The sequence below is a fragment of the Lagopus leucura genome, unplaced genomic scaffold (assembly GCF_019238085.1).
Source record: "Lagopus leucura isolate 7727_CA_CO unplaced genomic scaffold, USGS_WTPT01 Super-Scaffold_100159, whole genome shotgun sequence".
Taxonomy (NCBI): Eukaryota; Metazoa; Chordata; class Aves; order Galliformes; family Phasianidae; genus Lagopus; species Lagopus leucura.
The window spans coordinates 786,370-810,050 of record NW_024962335.1 but is presented as its reverse complement, the minus strand read 5'-3'; positions in this window follow the sequence as shown (position 1 = coordinate 810,050).

Sequence of the window (23,681 nt, the reverse complement as noted above, 5' to 3'; positions counted from 1 at the left end):
TCACTGAACCATCATTGTAAACCATGCACAGAAATCATGTTCTTCTACCATGTTTCTCAGTCAAATATTTCTCAACGCAAGATGATGTATTCAGAGGTCACATCACAAAGATTTCATCCCATCTAGATATCTACATTGCTTCCTAATGCACTTTGGAATTGTCAAGGAAATAATATTAAAGATTTTTTTAAAAATGCAAATAAAATATGTTTTGCAATATAATATTTATCTGTTTAAAACCAGGTTTTCCCTGATTTCATAGAATCATAGAATCATAGAATCACCAAGGTTGGAAAAGACCTAAAAGATCACCCAGTCCAACCGTTCACCTATTCCCAATAGCTCCCACTAAACCATGTCCCTCAACACGACATCCAGTCTTTCCTTGAACACCCCCAGGCTCGGTGATTCCACCACTTCCCTGGGCAGTCCATTCCAGTGCTTGACCACCCTTTCTGAAAAGTAATACTTCCTCATGTCCAGCCTGAATCTCCCCTGCCGTAGCTTGAAACCATTCCCCCTGGTCCTATCACTAATGACACGAGAGAAGAGGCCGACCCCCAGCTCACTACAACCTCCCTTCAGGAAGTTATAGAGAGCAATGAGGTCTCCCCTGAGCCTCCTCTTCTCCAGGCTGAACATTCCAAGCTCCTTCAGCCTCTCCTCATATGGCCTGTGCTCCAGACCCCTCACCAGCTTTGTTGCCCTCCTTTGAACACGTTCCAGGGCCTCAATATCTTTCTTGCAGTGAGGGACCCAAAACTGGACACAGTACTCGAGGTGCGGCCTCACCAGTGCTGAATATAGGGGAACAATCAGCTCTCTGCTCCTGCTTGCAACGCTGTTTCTGATGCAAGCCAGGATGCCATTGTCCTTCTTGGCCACCTGGGCACACTGTCGGCTCATATTCAGCCGAGCATCAATCAATACCCCCAGGTCCATTTCCTCTACGCAGTCCTCCAGCCACACCGCCCCAAGCCTGTAGCGTCGCCTGGGGTTGTTGTGGCCGAAGTGCAGGACCCGGCATTTGGCCTTGTTGAAACTCATCCCATTGGCTCCAGCCCAGCTCTCCAGCCTGTCCAGGTCCCTCTGTAGGGCCTCGCTACCCCCAGGCAGATCCACACTTCCAGCCAATTTGGTGCCATCTGCGAATTTACTGAGGGTGTACTCGATGCCCTCATCCAGGTCATCAATAAAGATATTGAAGAGGACAGGCCCCGGCACCGACCCCTGCGGAACACCACTCACGACTGGTCGCCAGCTGGATTTAACTCCATTCACCACCACTCTCTGTGCCAGGCCCTCCAGCCAGCTCCTCACCCAGCCAACAGTGTACCCATCCAAGCCTCTGGCTGCCAGCTTCTGCAGGAGAATGCTGTGGGAGACAGTGTCAAAGGCTTTGCTGAAGTCTAGGTAGACCACATCAACAGCCTTTCCTTCATCCACCAGATGGGTCACTAGATCATAGAAGGAGATCAGGTTGGTCAAACAGGACCTGCCCTTCATGAACCCATGCTGGCTAGGCCTGATCCCCCGGTCACCCTGCACATGCCGCATGATCTCCCTCAAGACAATCTGCTCTGCAACCTTCCCTGGCACCGAGGTCAGGCTGACAGGCCTGTAGTTCCCCGGATCCTCCTTACGACCTTTCTTATAAATGGGAGTCACATTGGCAAGCCTCCAGTCTTCTGGGACCTCACCAGTCAACAAGGAGCGCTGACAGATGATGGAAAGCGGCTCGGCTATCACCTCCGCCAGTTCCCTCAGCACTCTCGGGTGGATCTCATCTGGCCCCATCGACTTGTGACAGTCCAGCTGGAGCAGTAGGTCTCTGACTGTTTCTTTCAGAATCACAGGGGGGTTAGTGTGCTCCCCAGCCGAGATTACCAGGTCAGAGAGAGGGGTATCCTGAGGATAACTGGTCTGACTTTTAAAGACAGACGTAAAGAAGGCATTCAGAACCTCCGCCTTTTCCTTATCCTCAGTGGTCACATTCCCAGCCTCATCCAGCAAAGAGTGGATATTCTCCTTTGTCCTCCTCTTACTGTTAATGTATTTATAAAAGAGTTTCTTATTCCTTTTCACACCAGCGGCTAGGTTAAATTCAAGCTGGGCTTTTGCCTTTCTGATTTCACCTCTACACATCCTAACAACTTCCCTGTATTCATTTTGAGTGGCCTGTCCCTCTTTCCACAGGCGGTAGATTCTCTTTTTCTCCCGGAGCCTCAGGAATAGCTCCCTGTTCATCCATGCCGGTCTTCTTCCCCACCGGCTCATTTTGCAGCTCAGGGGGACTGCCTGCTCCTGCGCCCTTAAGACTTCCTTCTTGAAGAGCAACCAGCTCTCTTGGACCCCTTTGCTCGCTAAGACTGAATGCCAGGGGACTCCCCCTATTAGTCCCCTGAACAATTCAAAGTCCGCCCTCCTGAAGTCCAAGGTAGCAGTATTACTATTCCCCCTCCAGGCTCCACTGTGAATCACGAAGTCTATCATTTCATGATCACTCTGTCCAAGACAGCCTCCAACCTCCACATCTCCCACCAAACCTTCCCTGTTTGTGAACAGCAGGTCTACTGGGGCAGTTTGCTCATTTTTTCATAATTTTTCATAATTTTTCATAATTTTTCATAATTTTTCATAATTTGCTAGTTTGTTCATCTTGGTCTTGCAGACATTTATGGAATGGCTGTGATTCATCACTGCAACAGACATACACCTCTTATCTGTCTATGAATTAATTGAATTCATTGTCTAAGAGTAAACTGAGCTTTTTTAAAAAAAGCATTTTTTCCTGTTTTGAAAGCCTAAAACATTTGGTTTATCACATTTATAAGCCTCAATATTTTCATGTGACCATAGAAATTGGGGATAAAATCTTCTTTTTGTAACCAGTGTTTATAGTACAGAGAATTACTTTAGTTCCTGGCAGACATCATTTTATTTCTAAATGGTTTGGATTGGTTTTCTAAGCAGTGGCTTCCAAAAGCAAGTCCATGAAACTCAGGGGAACTGTGCATTACTTCTAAAGGGCCTTGAAGCAGCAACAAAGTAAGATAAACATATTGCACAGAGGTTTGTACCACCACAGAAAAGCATCAAGTGTTTCAAAATGCAAAAAGATTAAAACCAGCATTCTAAAGCTGTTCTATAAAACACCAACAATAGTTGTTAAAGTTTTATCTTATGAATAGCCATAACTTTACTCTCCCTAAACTTTGTACTATTTTCTTACTGCTTTATAGGGGTTGAAGTAGGTCCTGTAAAACAAAATTTGTTTGGTATAACTGTGCCTTGTCAGGATGTAAATAAGCTGAGGCGTCCAAGAACATCAATTGAACTTTATCATAATTCACTTCATTCTCAGCAGAATTGGCACAATGGCTGTTAACAAAAATACTTGAACTGAATATAACCATGTCAGCAAATACGAGATACTCAAACCTTATGTTCTGAGCTTGGTTAATGATATACCCTGAGGTATATTAACAAAAGCTAATGGGAAAATGAATGTCATCTCAAAACTCATCAATAATTTGTACTTAAAAAAAAATCTTTTCCTGACAGTGGCTGGTTTTATTTCAGTTATTAAAATATTCATTTTTTCTCCGCACTGTAACACAGTTACTTTCCCTTTTACTATGGAAAAAAGACATTTCTTATAATATTTAACTCTTGGTCAAAGCAAGGTTGTGCTGCTTCCATGACAACAGACCATATTCATTAACCTGCTCATCAATTTTAAATATACAATACACAGAAATACGTTTTTTCAAGATCTGTTATGTGTCCATACATTCATACTCACCTTAGCATAAGATTTATTTATTTACTTATCTTTTCAATTTCATGATAATTATCTTCACGCTTACTATTGTGATACTATAACTGCAGTGTAAAACTTTGTTATATTGTATATTTTATTCATTATGATGTATGTGATTATTTACATTAGGAGAATTATTATAGAATGGCAGCAGCTCTGCATTAGTCTTTTTTGCCTTTTTTCTGCCTCATTGTAGATGACTCTGGTAAAAATTCCTTTTTTAATTATTCTTTTGCAATGCCTATTTCCTACTGCTGCCTTTGATTACCACTAAAATGATAGCTGCTGGTTTGAATTTTCACCTTTTCTTACAACTAACATTCATGCATAGAAAATAGGGAAAGTTGAAGGTGAGTGATAAGAAACACAGTCATTCTGTATTCTTCCTCAAACATACATAGACACTGACAGAGGCATCAGTGAGTAGGTTATAGAAAAATCACGTGAGCTCATATGAGAAGAGTCCATAGGATTCTAAGCTGTATTTTCAGCTGAAAGGCCATGTAATTTAAAAACATCTCAACTAAGACAACATTTATTGATGTTCTCAGCACACACTTTCTTTCATTTGCTGCTAGATTTCTGTCATTCACATGGGGAAATATAAACAACATAAAGGAGAAAAAATACCTGATGCAAACATAAATGCCAATGAACTCACAACAACCTGTAGCACTAGGTATCTGAAAGTACTATGCTTTTTATGAAACCAGCATATTTTAAAAAATATTTAAAATATTTGAAACATTTAAAAAATGAACAACAGGTAAAATGTGAACATAGAGAATGAGTAACATGATTGTCATATTTTCACTTTTATTGTTATTCTTCCCTGGCATTAATCCCATAATGTTCTGAAAAAATTAAATAAGACTGTAAAATATAACATTATAACATACAGGATTTTTAAGGTAAATTGGCTTTTTAGAAGTTGGAACAATTGTATACAATAACTATTTGTATGTGTGGGGTTTTTGTTTTTCTAATAGTAGCATTTCCATTTTGTGTCATATCCAGATATTTGTATCAATACGCAGCTCGGACTGCTGTATGTTGGCCATCCTGGATGCATTCTGCAGAGCTTATATGTCTCTATTTCACACAAAAGATATTAATAGTTTCAATACCTTCAAAATATGCATATAATTAGGTCATAACATGTTTTGTTATATTAACTAATAATTTAAGAACACGGAGAGGGAGAATGTTATATATGTGAATTTTTTAAAATGTCAAAGGAGATTTGTGTTCACTGGCCATGAGAGTACATGGACACGTTATTTCCCAATCTAAAAAAAAAAAACACCAAAAACAGCAAACATCTGAGCAACAGTTTAGGGGCCAGTTGGGTGATAAATACAGTAATTATACTGAAGTTAGTTTTGGATTCCACCCCTTATATACCTGATGATTCCCATGAGAACCCATTCCAAGAGGACAAGGGCCTCCCTCCAGCCCTCACATCCCTCCTGTCAAGGCTTACCTAGACAAGCATAGGCACCTTCAATCACTCATAAGAATCCCTCCAAAACAAACATGGTTAAGTCTGTGGGCAAAGGACTCATCCTTGAAGTAGAGAGATCTAGAATTTAGATGTACTCTGTTTGCATAGCAATAAAATTAGATCTCCTGCAATGGAGAATTATTCTCAACTCCTAAGCCACCACCACCAATGCTGAAACTGACAACACTCTCTTCTCTCAGTCCAGCTGTGCATCTGTGCAGTCAAAACCTGTGTGATCAGCTGAAGGCAGATGAAATAAAACCCAACCTAGTGATGAGGATGCTCTATGAGAAAAACTATGAGAACAGACCCACTGCTGTTGACCCAGCTCCCAGGAAAGTGCATGTATTTTACATTAGGTTTTCATCAGAAGATAACAGAAAAAAGATAACATAAAAAGGGACCAGAGAGCAAAGGCCAGCACTCCTGCACCTCTCTTCTGAGTATCCTATCTTCACAGCATTGTTCCTGCTCTTTCTTATCTATATTGCAGCTTTCCTGCTGGGATTTGGTTGAGTGTAAGATGCAACTGAACTGCTAGTAGGACTATCCTCAGCTCTGCGTTTAGATCGTTAAAAAGGAATAATACTCAGACACTGATAACATACTTCAGCGGGAAGAAACTCTGACAACTTCTAGGCACTGCAGAAGCAGTCTCATTGGGAACATCAGTGCGATCTGGATGCCAGAGCTTTCCTTCCAAACCAGAATAACCCCAGGAAACTGAGTTTGCTGCTATACAGGTTTTTGATAGATGGTGCTTACTTAGAAATATCCAATGTTCCAATAATTTTACTTTGCTTTATAATAATTATAGTGAAAAAAAAAAAACCAACCAATTATCCACAATATAAAGGCGTTTCCAGAAATTGTAATTATGCTCATTTTAAATTTCATTGTTGAGTACAAAGGACTGCAACATTATAAAAGTACTTTGGCTATTTCATAAGCCATTTGATTTGGAAATCAACTAACCAGTATAATAGTACAATACTCATGCCAGGACAGAGAATCCAAACAAGAATGAAGCCAAGATATTTTAAATAAGATGGAAATAGCTGCCAGAAATATCCACATCAATAGAAAACAAAATTCTACTAAGCTTACACTTATCCACTCGTTCTGAATTAGGACAGGAGAGGAAATAGAGCAGGGTGGAAGGACAGGGCAGTGTACAGAGAGAAGCAAAGCACAGTGGCATGGGGTAGCACTGGAATGCAGTACTGATGGCCCTGAAAAATAATTAATGAAGGTTTAGGGGTAACACAAACAACTGATGACTTTTTATTGGAATCATTTAAGATTTTAAGGGAATGTATCAGTTTAATTTGTAGCTTGGACTAATGCTTCAAATATGTATTAGCTGCAACAGGGTGGTCGAAACAGTAAGCCTGCTTGTAGCTTAACTGATGACCTTTGCTATTCCCCCCTTCTTGCAACATTTTATTGTGAGTAACTTCTGTTTAGTTATCTTAGTGCTTACATTGTTATGAATATTCACTGTGTGGAAATGTATTCTGTGATACCATAAAAATTCGTGGACAAAGGAAAGGAAGAGAACGGTATGGCAAAAATCACGATTCAGTTGAAATAAGGTGGTGTTCTTTCACTTCCTCGGGACTAACTTCCTTCTTCACATTCTATAATAAAGACATGTTCACTGGAATTTTAAATGGCTCAACGATGGTGATTTTTTAGTTTCCTGGTATTTACCCATCTTGCTTTTTCCTATTTTCATCTTACTATTGTCAACCTTTTCCTCGCACAACATGAAATAACTCCATTCTCAGTGTTTATGCTTTTCATAAGTGTCAACATTTAGGACAGTTTTTGTGTTAAAGTAACTGAGTTGTAAGCATTCGAAAAAGAGAAATTGAATTTACAGAAACAAACAGGATTATGGACATATGTACAGTTCCAGAAAAAGAAAGCTGACAACATTTTGACAATGCAAACAGAAGCTCACTTGCATACGTTAGTATAAATATAGTCCTACTGAAAGAATCAATGCAGATAAAAGAATTTGGGAGGGAAACATATCTAACAATGATCAAAGAGAATAGGCACTTGATTTCTTTTTTTTAAAGCTGGGTATCATGTATGTCCTTCCATTTATTCTTCTACTATCACAGTAAATTACATCTTATAATTCCCATTATAGGTTTCCACCATACTGTATTTTGCAAAATGTCTTTTTTTTTTTTCCAAAGCACTTGAATTTGAAAGCCATTCCATAACATCCCTTTTCTGATGGTTCTAATTTCTACCTCTAATGTTGTTGAGGATCATCTTAAGTGGTTTTCTTTTTTGTGACAGCACTGTCATTTGACTTTTCTTCCCTACTGCTCCTCACCTCACCATATCCGATGCATTCATAAAAATGAATTATATCCCTTCTCAACTTCTGATTCACTTGGCTAAGCAAGCTTTCCTGTAATACCTAAGGTAAACTGATCTTTCTGCTGACCATCCTAGTAATCCTGTATGTATATGTCAATACATTTACAGTCATTTTTCTATAATCCAGAAACCAGAATAGAGAACACAATCTTAGGTGACGTCATACCAATAACTGTAGATAGTGGCATGAAAACTTCCCTTCCCTGGACACTGGACTTTGTCCAACACATCTGTGATCAAATTTGGGCTTTTAATTCCACTTAGAACTCATCATATTCATCTTGTGATCAACAAGTATCATTTTCTCTTCTGTCATTTTTAGATGAAGCATTCCATATATATTATAGGCAAGCTCATTTATAATATCTTTTCCACAATTTATTTTACTCTATAGACTTCAAAAATACTCTTTCATGGTGTTTTGATCCTCTTTTGATGCATCTCAGTGTTGTGATCTACAAATGCCATTGGCAAAAACCTTGTTGTGCTGCAGTCATTAATGAGTGTTAAACAAGATCCACCCCCAAAGTACTCCTAGAGCAAGTCCTCCAGCAACCTGCCTCCAACCTTAGTTTAATAAATCCTCCTTCATGTTCTTTATAAATCTTTCTAATCATGTTACAGTTCTGAATTTCTCTGCCCTAAAAAGGAGTTCCCAAGTTTTATATTATCAAATTAACATCTTTATTGGCAACATGGATGATAGGATTGTGTGCACTCTCAGCAAGTTTTCAGGTGATATCAAGCTGAGGGGTGCAGTTGTGTCATGGAATTATCTCCAGATCTATCTGGGTCCAGATCTATCTGTTGACAGCAGGTCCACAGGCCCTCTGACCCGAAAAAAGGAGAGGGGAACAAAGAGAGAAAGGAATAATAATAAAGAAAGAAAAAAAAAAAAACAGCAACAATGATCTGAGGAGGAAAGATAATTTACTAATTGTAATAGCAGAAATATAAGTTAATTGGGATTGAAGATAGTAAACCAAATAAATGAGAGTGTCCAAAACCGAAGGCCTTGCTCTAATGCTGAAGGCGAGAGAGCTAGGGAGCATGCACTGCTGAGATGAGCAGTAAGAGAAGGAGCAATCTCATGACTTGCAAGCAGGCCAACTCAAGTCATTACACAATTCTATGAATGTTTGCCATCTACTATATTTTCTTTTGCAAGAAGCAGAGCTGTCTTCTCAAGACAATAAGTTATAAACTACCACATCAATTTCTATCTCATCATTCATTTACCTCCATATTTTTTCTTCCAAAGGATATGATGGACCATCATTAAAAGTTTTGTAGCCCTTTGGATTATTTTTTTCTTTAAATATTTATGAAATACTTGCTGCTCTTTTTCCTTTGTTCCCCCAATGTCATCCATGATAGTCAATTCATGACTTGACAGTCATTAAAACTCCTGCCCTATGGTTTCATAAGACTGGCTTCTTTTCTCTGCATCCAGTACCCCAGGATCAAAAAAGCTAGTCCTCATTTACTAAGGTTACAGTCCTTCTTGCCTCTTGGATATGCTGATTTTTGTTCTATGCAATCTTTCTAGTAATTTAGCCACCTAGCCTGTGGCTCCATGTTCATCATATCACAGAGACACAGAATCATTAAGGTTGAAAAAGATCTCTAAGATCATCAAGTCCAACCGTTTACGTACAACCAACATTGCCCACTACACCACATCCCTAAGTACCAAATCTAGCCTTTCCCTACACAACTCTAGGGATGGTGACTCCACCATTTCCCTGGGCAACCTGTTCCAACACTTGATCACTCCTTCTGAGAAGAAATTTTTCCTATCCAACATAAATCTCCCCTTGTATAACCTGAGACCACTGTCTCTTGTCTGTCACTAGTTGCAGGGAAGAAGATGCTGACCTCCACCTTGCCACAACTTCCTTTCAAGGAGTTGTAGAGAGCTCCCCTGATCTTTCCTGAATACTGACTCAAGCATTTGTTTACTTACGAGGTCACTCCAACTTTATCTTCGATCTTGATGTTAACAGTCATGTTATATGCTATTTGTTAAAATAATTTCCCTTCTTTCTCCTTTTTCTTATCATGTTACTAAAGAACCCAGCTTCATTTTAGGAAGCTCTCTTTTTCACTGTACTTCCTGACTTTTAAAATGGACTTTCATTGCTACCTACTCAATTTTAAGTTCTCTACATGTCTAAAAATCTTATCAAAACTATCGAATTATCTAGTTAAGGCACAAAGATTTTTATTTTTTAATTGGGATGGGGTGGACTACCATGTGACCACATCAGCTAAGGATCTTTTCTTCTAACAGCTCTCCTATAAAAATTCTGTCACTAAATATATATATAGAATATTTGTTCTTGTTATTTATATGCTGTGTGATGAAAAAACGTTGCTCTCATTTCTGAGAAAACTGTGTTATACCTTTGCTAATAACATTTCTTCTCAAATTTGTAACTGGAGACATCTATACTGGCTGGTATTTTTCTCTCTGTGAAATTTAAAGATACCACATTCAACGTTAAAATCTCTATCCCAGCATTATCTCAATTTAATCTCTTTGAAAGTGATATTGATTCAAATAAAAATGCTTTATCTACACTCTTTGTTGTAATATGGTATATACTGAACACTTCAGTATTGGTGCCACTATTATTAGTTCCTCAACCTCATAGCTGTAAATGCAAAAATACCCAGTTTCAAAGTGCACAGTAATTCACATCTCCATTTTTCACATTTAGGTAAAAACCTCTGAGTTGCGTTTCAGGCCATGTTCACTATGGTCCTTTCATTATCTCTATCATTTACAAATGTTTTATTTATCTTTGCAACTTGTTGTCACACCTAAGACTGATCTTTCATCCAATAGTTACCTTTCTACTTATTAAAAACAGTAAAGGAGACTGCATCAGTTCTTCTGTTCACTTTATTTTAAAGCTCTTCATTACAGAGCCAGTATTCTACTCAATCCACAGCGAAGAGACACATTTCTGTGAATGAAGTGTAAGCTTGTATAAGTGGTAATTGTGCAGGTACTACACTCACTAACTATGTTTTGATTGACATTACCATGATATTTTTATTTGAGCTACATCAGATACAATATATTCCTTTAATGCTGCAACTAGTTCAGATGAAGCAAAACTAAGTAGTCAGCTTCAGCAACTCATGCTTGTGCTTGTCCAGCACTGTAGTTCTAGGTCTTATCATTAATTAGAGTGCCCATTTCCACAGAAAAAAATCCTAACAGCACCTTCCATCATGCCATTTAACAAGAAAGACTCATTTTGCAAAGACTTACTACACTGAAGTTAGTTGCAAAGACATCTTTATGTGATACTGGGATCTGAATCAAACCTCATTTGGTCATTGAGTTTTTTTGTTTGCAACATAGAAGGAAGAGTTGAAATAGTGACAAGTATGAACTCCTTTAACTCTAACAGGGTAAGAGGGAAATCATTCCCATTAAAGCACATACCATTCAACCATAACATGAAAGTGAACCTAATTCCATATGTTTCCTTTGATGTGGTACATAAAAAATGTTAATGGCAAGTAAGCTAACTGTATATAAAAATATATTTACTGGCTACTCCTCTGAGAACAGGTTTTGGATGTGTATTTTTTTTCTGAAGTTGCTTTCCTATTCCAGAAGATTTCAAAATACAACCCTGAGTGATTGCTTCACCACCCCCCTGAGATGGGAAGGCTATTTACGTGGTTTGGGAATTGACATATTGCTGTTTCTCCCCCTAACTTCTGTGTTTAAAATTATGCCAGGCGAGATTTAGGCTGGACATTAGGAAATGCTACTTTTCTGAAAGAGTGGTCAGGCACTGGAATGGGCTGCCCAGGGAGGTGGTGGAGTCACCAACTCTGGAGGTGTTCAAGGAACGTTTGGATTTTGTGTTGAGGGATATGGTTTAGTGAGAACTATTGGTGATAGGAGGGTGGTTAGACTGGCTGATCCTAAAGGTCTTTTCCAACCTTGGTGATTCTGTGATTCTGTGATTGTGTTTGCACTTCATGCTTGTGCATCTCTTACCTAACAATGCTTTGGATGAACACTGTTTTGCATTTGATTGAAGAATACAACTGCATCTCCAGAGAAATGTACATCCAACCCAACTGTAGCATTTAAAAAGCAGACACATAATTGAATGGCATGTTAGAGAGAGGGGATGTGCTGCAGACTTTTCTATTCAATTGACTGAGGACATTTTGCATTCTAGTTGGCTTAAAGCATGAAGAATCTACACAAAGACTGAGGAGAGTGGTTCTCTACGACCACATATTTGAAGTTGTGCTGCAGAAACTGAAGGGAGTATTAAGCCGAGGATGGACTTTGTAAGGTGACTTGAATACTGCTCTGCCTTATGATATTTACTTCAATTCTGTGTTCATGGAACAATGCCTAATTTTTTCACTGATTCATTTTATAACCTCCTCAAGTGCCTGCATGGCCTAAAATGAACTGCTGAGTATTGAGAGAGGCTTTTCATACAGTTACTTGTTCTGCTCCAATTACACATCAGTTGTTTTAAAGTTAATATTCTCTATATTTTTTCATCTTTTTTTTCTTCCATCTCATCCTTCAGTATGCATATCTAGAGGCTTTAAAAGGTTATACTAACAGAGACACATAGCGTGGCTCTAAGGCTCTTGCTCTTTCATGAAGATTATATTTTGCATTTAAAAAAAAAAAATTAAGCTGAGTTCACTTAGACAAATCTCAAGGGCAGAGATTTTTTTCCTTCTTTTGCAGCTAATAGGGTGTAAAAATCCTTCAGCTCATCAGCCAGCACATTCTCATGAGGGAATTGAGAAAAAAACAGTTTGCCTTTCTGAACTGGAAGCTGACGTTCCCCGGGGAAAACATATTCTGGAAAAGATTTAAAAGAAGTAATTGCTGGCTGCTATGAGGACTTTGACAGCCTGCAGAGAGCATCACTTGAAGAGAAACAGCAGTTGCAGAAAGAATATCTCTGAAGGGACAGATTTGAGATTTGACATCATTTTCATGCATTTCTACTTGAAATTTCTCTTGTGTCACGTCAAAATGCAAGCTGTGCTGTAACCTACAGACTTCCCTGTAGCATCATCAGACCTGAAGAAGATGATCTTCCAGTTATCTTGAAGCTTGTATACAATTCATGCATAAAATCTAAAATCCCATTTAAAACTCAAATCTCATTAAAGGGAACAGCTTATAATGGAAAACAGACAAAAGATCAAATTAAGCCTGATAATAATAACAAACAGAAATAAGCAAAAAGCTGAAGTAACAAGATATATCATTTGCATAAGGTGAAATATTGACGGTGTTCTGTGCAGTACAAAAGATGAAATTTTATTCTTCTACTGCAAGCTGTAATTAAGCAGGAGCTTAATTTCACAACCAGGTTCAAGTTTTCTTTCACATATTAAATCATTCTTACTTGTCATTTTAAACCAACAAATCAGCAAATGGTCACTTTTTAGGTTTCGACTGAGCTGCAAAGTTAAAGTAGCAAGACTTGAGCATCGAGAGAGGATTGTGAAGCCAAGGGGAGCGTACTAGCCTAGGAGTACTTCTATTTTGGAAAAGGTTAATTAATGCATGTAGAAGTGAGAATGAATTGTGACAGGGACTAAAGGGCACTGAAATTATGGGGCCTTGACAGGGGTCATAACTCATTTTTAGAGTCAATAACTCAAACTTCACTTCTCTTCATGTCATCAGATACCTATAACATGTGAGCACTTTTTCAAGACTATTAAACTGCTTGAAATTACTAGCTTCAAAAACATTCATACCACATCTCTGATTCTTCTGTAAGGCGTACATTTCTCCCATCTGAACAACTCTGTGTATGTTTCTCAATTTTAAATTTATTTATTTGTTTTGGTAGCTTACTGCTTTTATTCCCTGTGTTGCTTTTCATGACCTAATCAAAATGCAAAACTGCTTTAGAGCAAAAAATCTATTAGTTAAAATGATGTAGGACACAGAAACACTGCTTAACGCTTTGCCAGACCATGAAAATAAAAGCACTGAACACCACTACAGTGACTGGCAGACAAATGAGGGCTACTTCCCCTGATATGATAACTTGTGCATAGACATCAATTGCACTCATTTTCTGCAATAGATACATGGATGAAGAAAGCACACTCCTAGTATTTCAAAGCTCGCTTAAGCAGCAAGCAATTCCGACAAAATCCAGAAGATGGCAGATGCCACACGCAGTACAAGGGACTCAGGTAAATGCACAAAGGCTACCTGCAAAATACTGAAATTATTTCAGAAAAGTCAGCGTGTCCTCATATATCATTCCAAGATATTGAAAGTAGTGAAGGAAGAATCTTAACATTATCATTATGCAAAGCTGAAACACAAAACGAAAATACAAAACTAATAGTTGCTTCAAACAATAGAAGCCATTTTCTTCATGTTGTCTTAAAAAAGAATTGCCTTCGGTATAAATCACAATTTATTATACACCTTCCTTACATCGGAGAATTATTTAAGAAAATATTTCAAAATATAATGTTTTCATAAAGCCTGACAGTCATTTTTAGGCTTTTCTAAATTAAAATGGCACATGTCACTTAAATAATAATAGTAACACTGAAATATCACTAGGATTATACATTTATTTATTTTCAAGTATAAAAAGGTATAAAGATTTTCCTTTTTACTTTATGCACCTGGTTCTGTAAGTATAGACACTGATCTCTATGGGATGTACCAAAATGTGACGTCTGTCACAATTTTTTTTCCATATGATCTGGAAATGTAATCATTCCTTAATAGCTGGAGATGTAAACTCTGCTAATGTGGGCAGAAATAACTGATGAAACTAGTAGGGGAAGGTCATGGGCAGTAACTGAATTGTCCAACCATGACTCGTGACATTAGCTGAGTTTTTAATGGCTTTGTGTGGTCAGGCTTCATAATTCTCAAATCCCACCTTCCCACCTGTGTCTGTTCACAACTGAAAAGATAGAAGAAAGCTCCTCTTTCTAAATTGAAGAATGTTCCAAAAGCTTTTTTGGATGATAAACTGGCAGCATATCTAAGTATCATTCTACAATAGATGGTTTGGCAATGTTTCTTATTCTGAATTCATATAAGCACAATTATTCTTGAGGAAAAAATATCTAACTAGTAGCTACTAGGAGAAAAATATTTCTACTTTTTAGTTCAGCTGAAGTACTTTGACTGTTTCTATTTGTACTAATAGAATTATTCTGATTTAGTGTATCTTACTGAGCCTGTTATCCATTGTTGTAACAAAACTGCTTGTTAATCTATGAATCTGCATAGAACAAATTACAAAGTAGGTTTCTAATACTATCTTTATCAAGATTCTTCAAAGAACTACTTCTATATTACAGATACAAATCTGTAGCTCTTACTGGGTTTTGAAATCAGAAATTATGTGTTACTCAGCAGCTTACCTCTGGATCTGTTTATGACATGAAATACTGCTGTGGGTACAGGTGATGAAAGCACAAAATGCATTTGACTCGCTTAAGCCTAAAGGCTTTCTGAAGGGGTGGTCTACAAATAATTGTCTGAATCTTTTTTTTTTCTTCCTTCTTTTTGCTTCTAAATACTCTTCCAGACCTACTTACGCTTTTTTTTCTTTTTTTAAAGAAACAACTCTTCTAGTTTCATCAACAGTGCTTTTGATGTTTCTTAGCTGCTACAGGCTAATAAAAGTCAAGTTTGAATAAAGCATGCTTTTTTTCAGTGAAAAATACAATGATAGGATCTCTTTGCTCAGCAAACAGAAGTCAATGATGAAACTGATTTATTTTTTATAAGACTCCTTGTTTTCAAAATGACTGTAAATAATTAGCCCAGCAACAAAGCAGTGTAGTGTCTTCAGGCGAACTGCCATTTCATAAACATCTTGTATGGCACACAAAAACAATTTTTTTGAGTAAATAAGAATAGTTCAGGAATATAATCAAGATTGATTAAGAAATTATGAAAACTAGGAAACTCTCCATTGATCAGTTCAAATAGACCAAAAGAAAGCAACAGCTGAGAATTCCTCAACAACATCTTCTATCTTCTGTGCTGAGTACAGATGACAAACGGTAGTGTTGTGGTAAAGCAAATTCTTTCCCTATGCTTCATCTTCTCTGAGAATCCAAAATATATTGGCAATTTGTACACACTGTCATTGTGATATGTGTCATGGGGATACCTGGTCACTGAGAACTACGGTGCAATTGCCAATTCTTTCATCCAGGACAAACAGTTGGCAAGGTATATTAATTTTCAATTGCTAACAGCTTGATGTTCCTTCCAACAAGAGGATACAATCACAATTTAATTACAGTTCTCCAAGCCTTACACCTCCCCTCTATTTCTGAACTCTGTGAGCTGTGAAAGGAGTGACATGCGGCATTTTTTAAATGAATATCTGCATCGAGAGATATTCCTTTGAAAATGCAGCACACAGCTCATTACCTATCACTAACATCAATCTCAGACATGAGACGTAAGAACATACTTTTCCAAGGTCAGACTCCTTGTAACATTGTCTTACAAACTGCAGCTCGGGCTGATAGCTGCGTATGCTCCTCCCTGAAAGAAATTAATTTAAATCTTGTGCACTGCTGCTCTTGCTTCACTCATCTACAGTACAGCTGACTGAAAATGAAAAACAAAGGCCTAAGCAACATATAGGCAAAACAATAAAAATGTTTGATAAAAGCATTAGGGGAGCTTTCTGATTGCTGGTACAGCTCTGCTCCACGAGTCCAGCACCCATCTCTGAAGGGCCTCACAGGGCTCAGCACCAACACACCCTGCAAGAAGGAGCTAATCTGCAAGGTTTCTCAGAGCAATGTCATCTATTCGTGTGCACCCAGAAAGGAAGGGATTATGACTCACGGCACTCAACTGATAGAGGAGCTCTCATTCCACTGCATTAGAAGAACCTAAATGCATGCTGAAATGCTCTGGTGATGTGGTGTCCAGAGATGATGTAGTATAGATATCCTTCACACTTGTTTTGCAACCTACTGTCAGACAAACACCCTACATGTAGGCACTATATTTGGCCCATACAGTGGGGCATTACTTCACCTTCCTTCCTAGCAGTATAGGAGATCCACTGGTAATAATGCAGTATTTGGGTAACCAGAGTAACTAGAAACAGGTTGAATACATTCCTTTATATGATTTATGCAGTATTTTAATCATCAGAATTTTAAGGCTGTAGCTGTTTTATTCTCTTCTCATAACATACTATGAGGGCTGCTTCAAAAGTAATGCCTCCTGTTTTATTATGTTGTCCCATGATGTCAGAGGCAGATGTTGGTGGTATGGCAGTAGAGATTGGATCTTCCCACCAATATTCCATTACATTTTGTTGCTGTGTGACAGATGGCAGCAGAGGGGCAGTCTGACAGAATGGCATCTGACATGGAGGCATGGTTGGATCAAAGGTGTGTCACTGGATACCTTCGGGAGGAAAAAATGGCACACGCTGACATTCAGCAATGCTGAATGCCAAAGAGTGAATTTGAGCACAGTGGAGCTGTGGGTGGTGTATTTCAGCTGTGACAGTGACACCAGGTAACCTGGTGCACATGTTTACAAGTGCAGCACACAGGCTCTTGCACATGACTAGTGAAAGTGCAGAGCTAATGGTGATGACTGTTGAAAAATTGTGCTTTTTCAGATGAGAATGTGGCAGTCTGCCCACTTAGGAGCAGTGTAAGGTGCTAGTTATTCCTGATATTATGAAAATGCCTAAAAGCAATGTGAAAATTATGAGCACACGTAAGATGGAATGAGAGAGAAAAATTAGCAGGTGCATTCAATTCAATTCTACATTGTTTGTATACTCATACCAATTAAACAAATCATAATTTATATGTAAGTAAGGTAACATGTAAATTATTACTGTGAAATAGATCCATTAAAAAAAAAAATAATAAAAAAAATAAAACAGCTACACTTGGTGCTGAATTATTTCAAACTATTTTCAAAACACAAATATGATCTACAGGAATGCCGAAGACTAATTACCTGCAAAAGTATTGTTTGCAAAATCAGCTCTTTTATTCTGGAGGACACGTTGTCAATAAAAGCAAACAGAAAACTGCATATGTTCTGAAAATTAATACGGCTTTAAAATTCCCAAAAATTCTCCTTTGTCTTTCATGACTTTCCTGCCTACTTCAGCATATTTGAAATACTGAAAAAGTTTGCGTATATACGAGCTCTCTCACCACTATTTCTGATTAGTTTTATATACAGTAAACAAAACTAATGATATCCGTACTTTAGATAACATTGTGAAGTCATTTTTTTTTTATCAGCTATGGTACCCCACATTTTAAATGGCCTAGAAGAATACAGGAAGACAATTTTATTTTTTTTGCCTTAAAGGTCGTGATTCTGCTAAAAGTTGGGACACAATGGCAGAGATGGAGACACTCTCTTGGCAGAGAGTAAATCTGACTAAAAACGCCCTTTTTAGACATAGCTAAATTGCCTGTGCTTTCAAGTGAAATTTCAGAAAGAATTCTGATTGGATAAAAATCCTGGAATACGTTTTACAGGTTTTTCAAATTAGAGTTTGGTAGTTGAAAATTTGCTTATCAAATACTGTTATACTGTTATTGTGCTCTTTGTATCTCTTGTAGTTTCCATGGAAATAAATAGGAGGCATTACTTTTGCTGCAGCCTTTGTAAATCAGTGCTCTCCAATATAACCCTTCCAAAGAAAAAGTTAAATATAATCCTGTTTATATACATACACAATATTTTTTTCCTCAAAAAAAAAATCTTTTTTTTAATAATACCAGAATTATGATAAGAAGTAAGAAATTAGGAAATGTCTGAATAAAGATGAAATTTAGCACCTGTTCTCAAGCGAACACAATTGATCTGTCTTAGAAAATGAAAGACTTGCTTGAAAGTCAACAGACATATGGTATATTTTACTTAAATTACTGTTTACATCTCAAAATTAAGACCAAATTTGTCTCTTGTGGGTTTAATTTGACCTCCCATTGAAGAGGAAAGTTCATGCCTGACATGCAGAAGTGTTTTCTAACATGCTCCAAACACTTCTAAATAAGATTTTTTTTGTTGTTTTGAGTTATGCATAATATAATATCCCAAAGGCAAAAATAACACAAAGTATCACAGTTGCAAGGGCAAACACTCAAAATTTTGGGAAATGTCAGAATTATGCATTTTTGCTTCACCTCCAGTCAACTTGGTTATGTGTACTTTCACCAATACCCTGGATAGAATGGATAGCATTCTGTTTCTTTCTGAGGTGGCAAGCTAAATCATTGGTAACAGCCAAGACAACAGAAAATGAATCCCTGGATTCTAAGTGTCCAACTTGGGAAATTCAGATCCTACTCTTTAAAAAATGTTGAGATTTAACGTCCATCATATCTCTGAGGGACTTAATTTGCAGATATAAGTGCTTGGCACTTCCACAAATGAGTCCTGTCTGTATCAAATATATCAAAAAATGTCAAAGATGAAAATCAAAGCCATATACAGTGAGGCAGTTATCAGTCCTATTATTCACGCCAGTAGATGAAAGATGCAAAGTTTCCTTATTATCCTTTGTCTATTGGTTGTAGTCCACCTCTGCTGCATGACCTCACTGCATTGTTTATGTAGTGGCTGCTTCCTACTCTCTTCCATCTGCAGATTTCTGGTTTTAATATTTGCCTAATGAAATAAGAAGGTCTCTGTTCCTGTTGCTGTAACAAATAGGCTATGTGAGCATCAAGGTATTTGAACAAGTGGTAGAAGATGATAAAAACAAGTCCCACTACAACAACTCTCATTGATCTCTCTACAGTCACTGGAAAAAAGGAAATTCTTTTGCAGGCTGCCTTAAAGGTCTGCAGTCCACCTGAAGCTGGTGTCTATTTGTACAGGAATCTAATGTCTTCTGCTCAAGATACAACTCATTTTCTCTGCTTCAGAAAGCAGATGCCTAAAGTTGGATAACTGGACAGATTGTTTAGCATTTATGCAGCCATTTCTGCAATTGCATAGCATTCTGGGATGCTATGGCATTAAAAGAAGTATAAAAATGCATAGTAGAATTGTAATGAATGATGGATTTTTATAGCAATATATTTATATTGTTACACTGCAGTATAATACAGTAGATAGAGATTTAGCATGCTCTGTAGTGGAAAGCATGCTAGGTGACTTTGAGGTATCACTGCAAGGACTACTTGATCATTTCAGTTACAGACAAGTGTAAGTAAAACTTTCTGACACCAATGGAAATCAGCACTAAATTTGAGAAAAATGCATCTTCTCTCCACCCCTTAGGTCTGCCATACTTAGAACTTATCACGTGAAGTTAAATCTCTCTGTCTGTCGGTAAAACAATGTGCGATTGATTTTTGCTAATCACTGGTGACCATATGTGATTCTGAGTGCTCTGTAGAGGTCTCCATGCAACAGTTTCTGAGGGGTTAGGGACTACAGGTCCTTCATCTCACAGTTTAAAGAGAAATACAACTCAACTTATATTGCAATTATTCTAAATAAAAAAGGTACAAAAGGTAAGTAAGTAGTTACGCTGACACTCCTAAATTCAAATTTATATTATCCAGCCATTGATTTAGAAACTTCTGGCCTACATGTTCAGTTACTGCACTAATAATGCTATAATAAGAATCACACTCGAAACAGTTTGATAAAAACACCAGAATATTATATATTAAAACCTAACCTATTCCTGCTAAGTGGCATGTAACTTTCTTAAATGAATGCAACTTTCAAAAGGTGCTTGTATTAGGATTTATATAAATTGAAAACAAAAAGAGGGATTGTAAGTACAAGTAATAGACGATAACGGCAACTACAAAGTTTAATGAAGCTTTTGAACATGAAGATAATAAAAAAGGAGAATAAAGATTTCCAAATGGAAATAAATAAATAATTCAACAAGTAATATAACCTCTCGAGAAACAATAGCATTTTACATTCATAATTAAAACATTAATGGGAACCGTAATTAAGAAAAAGTATTTCACTAGCTTACTGCTGAATTAAGAGCTATTTTAAAGTCCTTGGGACATAAAGTTTACAAAACAACAACCTCTCTTAATAATTGCTATTCCTACCAGCAATACAAGACGCTGTAAATACAAGATGCGAGACAGTTTTTCACATGACAGCTACACATAGATTTTGGAACCAACTACGTTCATGAAACACGACTGCATGAAAACTGTGCTTAGTACTTACCACTAATGTTTACTAATGTGATCTCTTTCAATGATTCATAAGAAATTACGAAGGTAGCTATTAAGATCTACTGAATCATTCATGGAACATGCTAAGCACAATTCTCTGGTAATGCAAGCTGATTTGAACAGATTAAATTTTAAATTCAAAATGCATGTGAGCTGTAAAATAAATTAGTCAATGTCAGCAAAGCTTAACTTTCTATGGAAAAAACCAGAAGCTCATCCTTTATTTATTTTTACCATTTGGGGGAGGAGAGATGGGAGGGAAGAAAACAAGTGAAGAGGGCAAGAGACTATTGAGAAACTAGTAAGCTGATGAACATGTTTTCAGTAATGAAATACTGCTTACAGAATGAAATACAGAATAAAATCCATCTGTATGGAAAAATATTGCATTTAATTTTAATAGGGAGACATCTTCAGATAGAAATTATGTTTCTCAAGCTTGTGTAATGGCAAACATACACATTACCATATATAGACCATTATACAGTACACATTAATTTAATTTACTACCAACTCTTACAATTTTTTAAAATATGTGTATATAATAAAGGATTGCGTATTATAGGAAGATAAAATATATGGCAAAATTGGCATTATTTAATGAAGATGTCTCCAATAGATAAAAAAAAACTCAGCATACTTTCTGAATTGTTCATGCACAACCAGTTAAGATATCTGAAACAGGAATAATAAGGGAAATTATACACTACTGAATTCCTTAGCCTTGGTAGTCCATTCTTCGTTTTTTTTTAAACTTAAGTTGCTCTTGAGATCTCAAATTCTTTCATGAATTGTCACTTTCTACTACTAAGACATAAAATATTGAACTCATCTAGGTAATATTTTTGTCATGTAGAATTCCTGTCGCTTTACAACAAGATTTTATTTCACAATTCCAGATAATACCCTAAGCAGTAAATGCAAAGACTTATACATTGACAAGTTAATTACACTGCAGTCTGAGAATTCATTTGCAGGAGCATACTAAATTCTGACTATCATCAAAGTCATTCTGTGGGCCATTTTATCTAATTAGTGATATGTCTGACACTTGACACAGAATTTTATAGTCTTCAGGTCAAACTACAGCATTCACATCTTTAAATTAAGCAATAATCTCCCCACAGTTCAATCAATACTCATGGTTAGTGACTGATACACAGTAAATGATGTGTTTCTAGCTCTGCCATGCATTCTAGAGTGGAAATGTGCATCATTTTTTTTTATTATTACTTTACAGTACGAGGAAAAATATTATCAAAAGAACAATGGGAATAAATATGATGATAATAATAGCTAAGAAAACTAGCTAAGAAGAATTTATATAAGAGAAAGGAAGAAAGCTGCTTTTGTTTCCTCATTGCCTGTTCTTAATCTTTAGCATTATGTTTTATGAATCCTGAGGATGTATCTTCACATATTACTTTGAAAATAAGAAAAAGAGTGAACACAATGGATTAAAATTCTTAATTAGCTTTCAAGTTTTCTACCCGTATTTCCACATGATGCCCTGCTGGAGAGGTGTTTGGTTATTCAGTAAGACCATGGGGTGACAGTCTAGGACAAAAACAAGAGAGCTGCAAAACTTACGACAAGTGTGGAACAGCTGTTTGCTAGCTAAATTAAAAGGCTGGAAGAAAAGCCTGTTAATTTATATTCAGTTTAGACCAGACTCAGACTAAATTAGTTTTATTTTTAAAAAGTGCATGGGAGATTACACTGATTTTATTTACTTTTTGGTGTTCCCTTTAGGGTCATGAATGTTCAACCTTTTGGCTTGCCTAGGCTGCAGTGTGTGAAGAATTGTCTTGGGCCATATAGAAACTATATAACACAGCTAATATATGTAAGTAACAAAACTTGCACATATATATTTATTAAAACATTAATAAAAGGAGAACAACAACACAAAACTTGCAGGATATTTGACCTCGTTTTTGTGAAACTAATGAACTTGCTAAATTATTTTTACAAAATAACATAAGGCCAAGTTTAAATAAGAAAATATACATATTTCCTTTATAACAAAAAAAACGTGCCTCACATGTGTAGGTAGGCTGAAGTATTATTATTAGCAATCAAGTTTTTTTACTCTCCAGGTGGCACAGGTACATGTAACATGTAATATATGCAGGCTTTGAGTCAACGGCGTGTGTGTGGTGAGCACGAGAGGTGGAGTTAGCACTGCATTGAGCCCTCCCTTCCACAGCATTCTGTTATTGCCTATGCAGCCCAAGATTAAGCTTTGGAAATTTATACTCCCCAAGTATCTACAGCCTTGAAAGCCTTTTCTACTTTAGTTCTGCTTGCCTTTAGGCTTGTCGTCTATTTCTTATGGACGTTCCGTAAACCACTGCTCCCATATTTTCAGATTGGATTTGTGCCTTCTTTCTGGACACTTCCATTATCCCAATTTGAGTTTAACTTGGAACACGTATTTGTGGATACTGAAAGTGTTTTTACTACTTTACCTAGTTTAATACATCTTTACTGTGAATCAGTAAAGTAGTTTTATCCATTAACCCCAGTAACTAGGAATTTTTTTCATCAGCACATGTATCTGTTGTGATGCAGGACATAGTTATAATTTGTAATGAGAAATAATTTTACAAACAAAGAACTTTGCATTTATTGGGTCTTAGACTGTAATAATGGGTATTCTAAGTGATATATTTTCAGGCTAACATCTGTTTGGTGAAATTTATCTTCTAATAT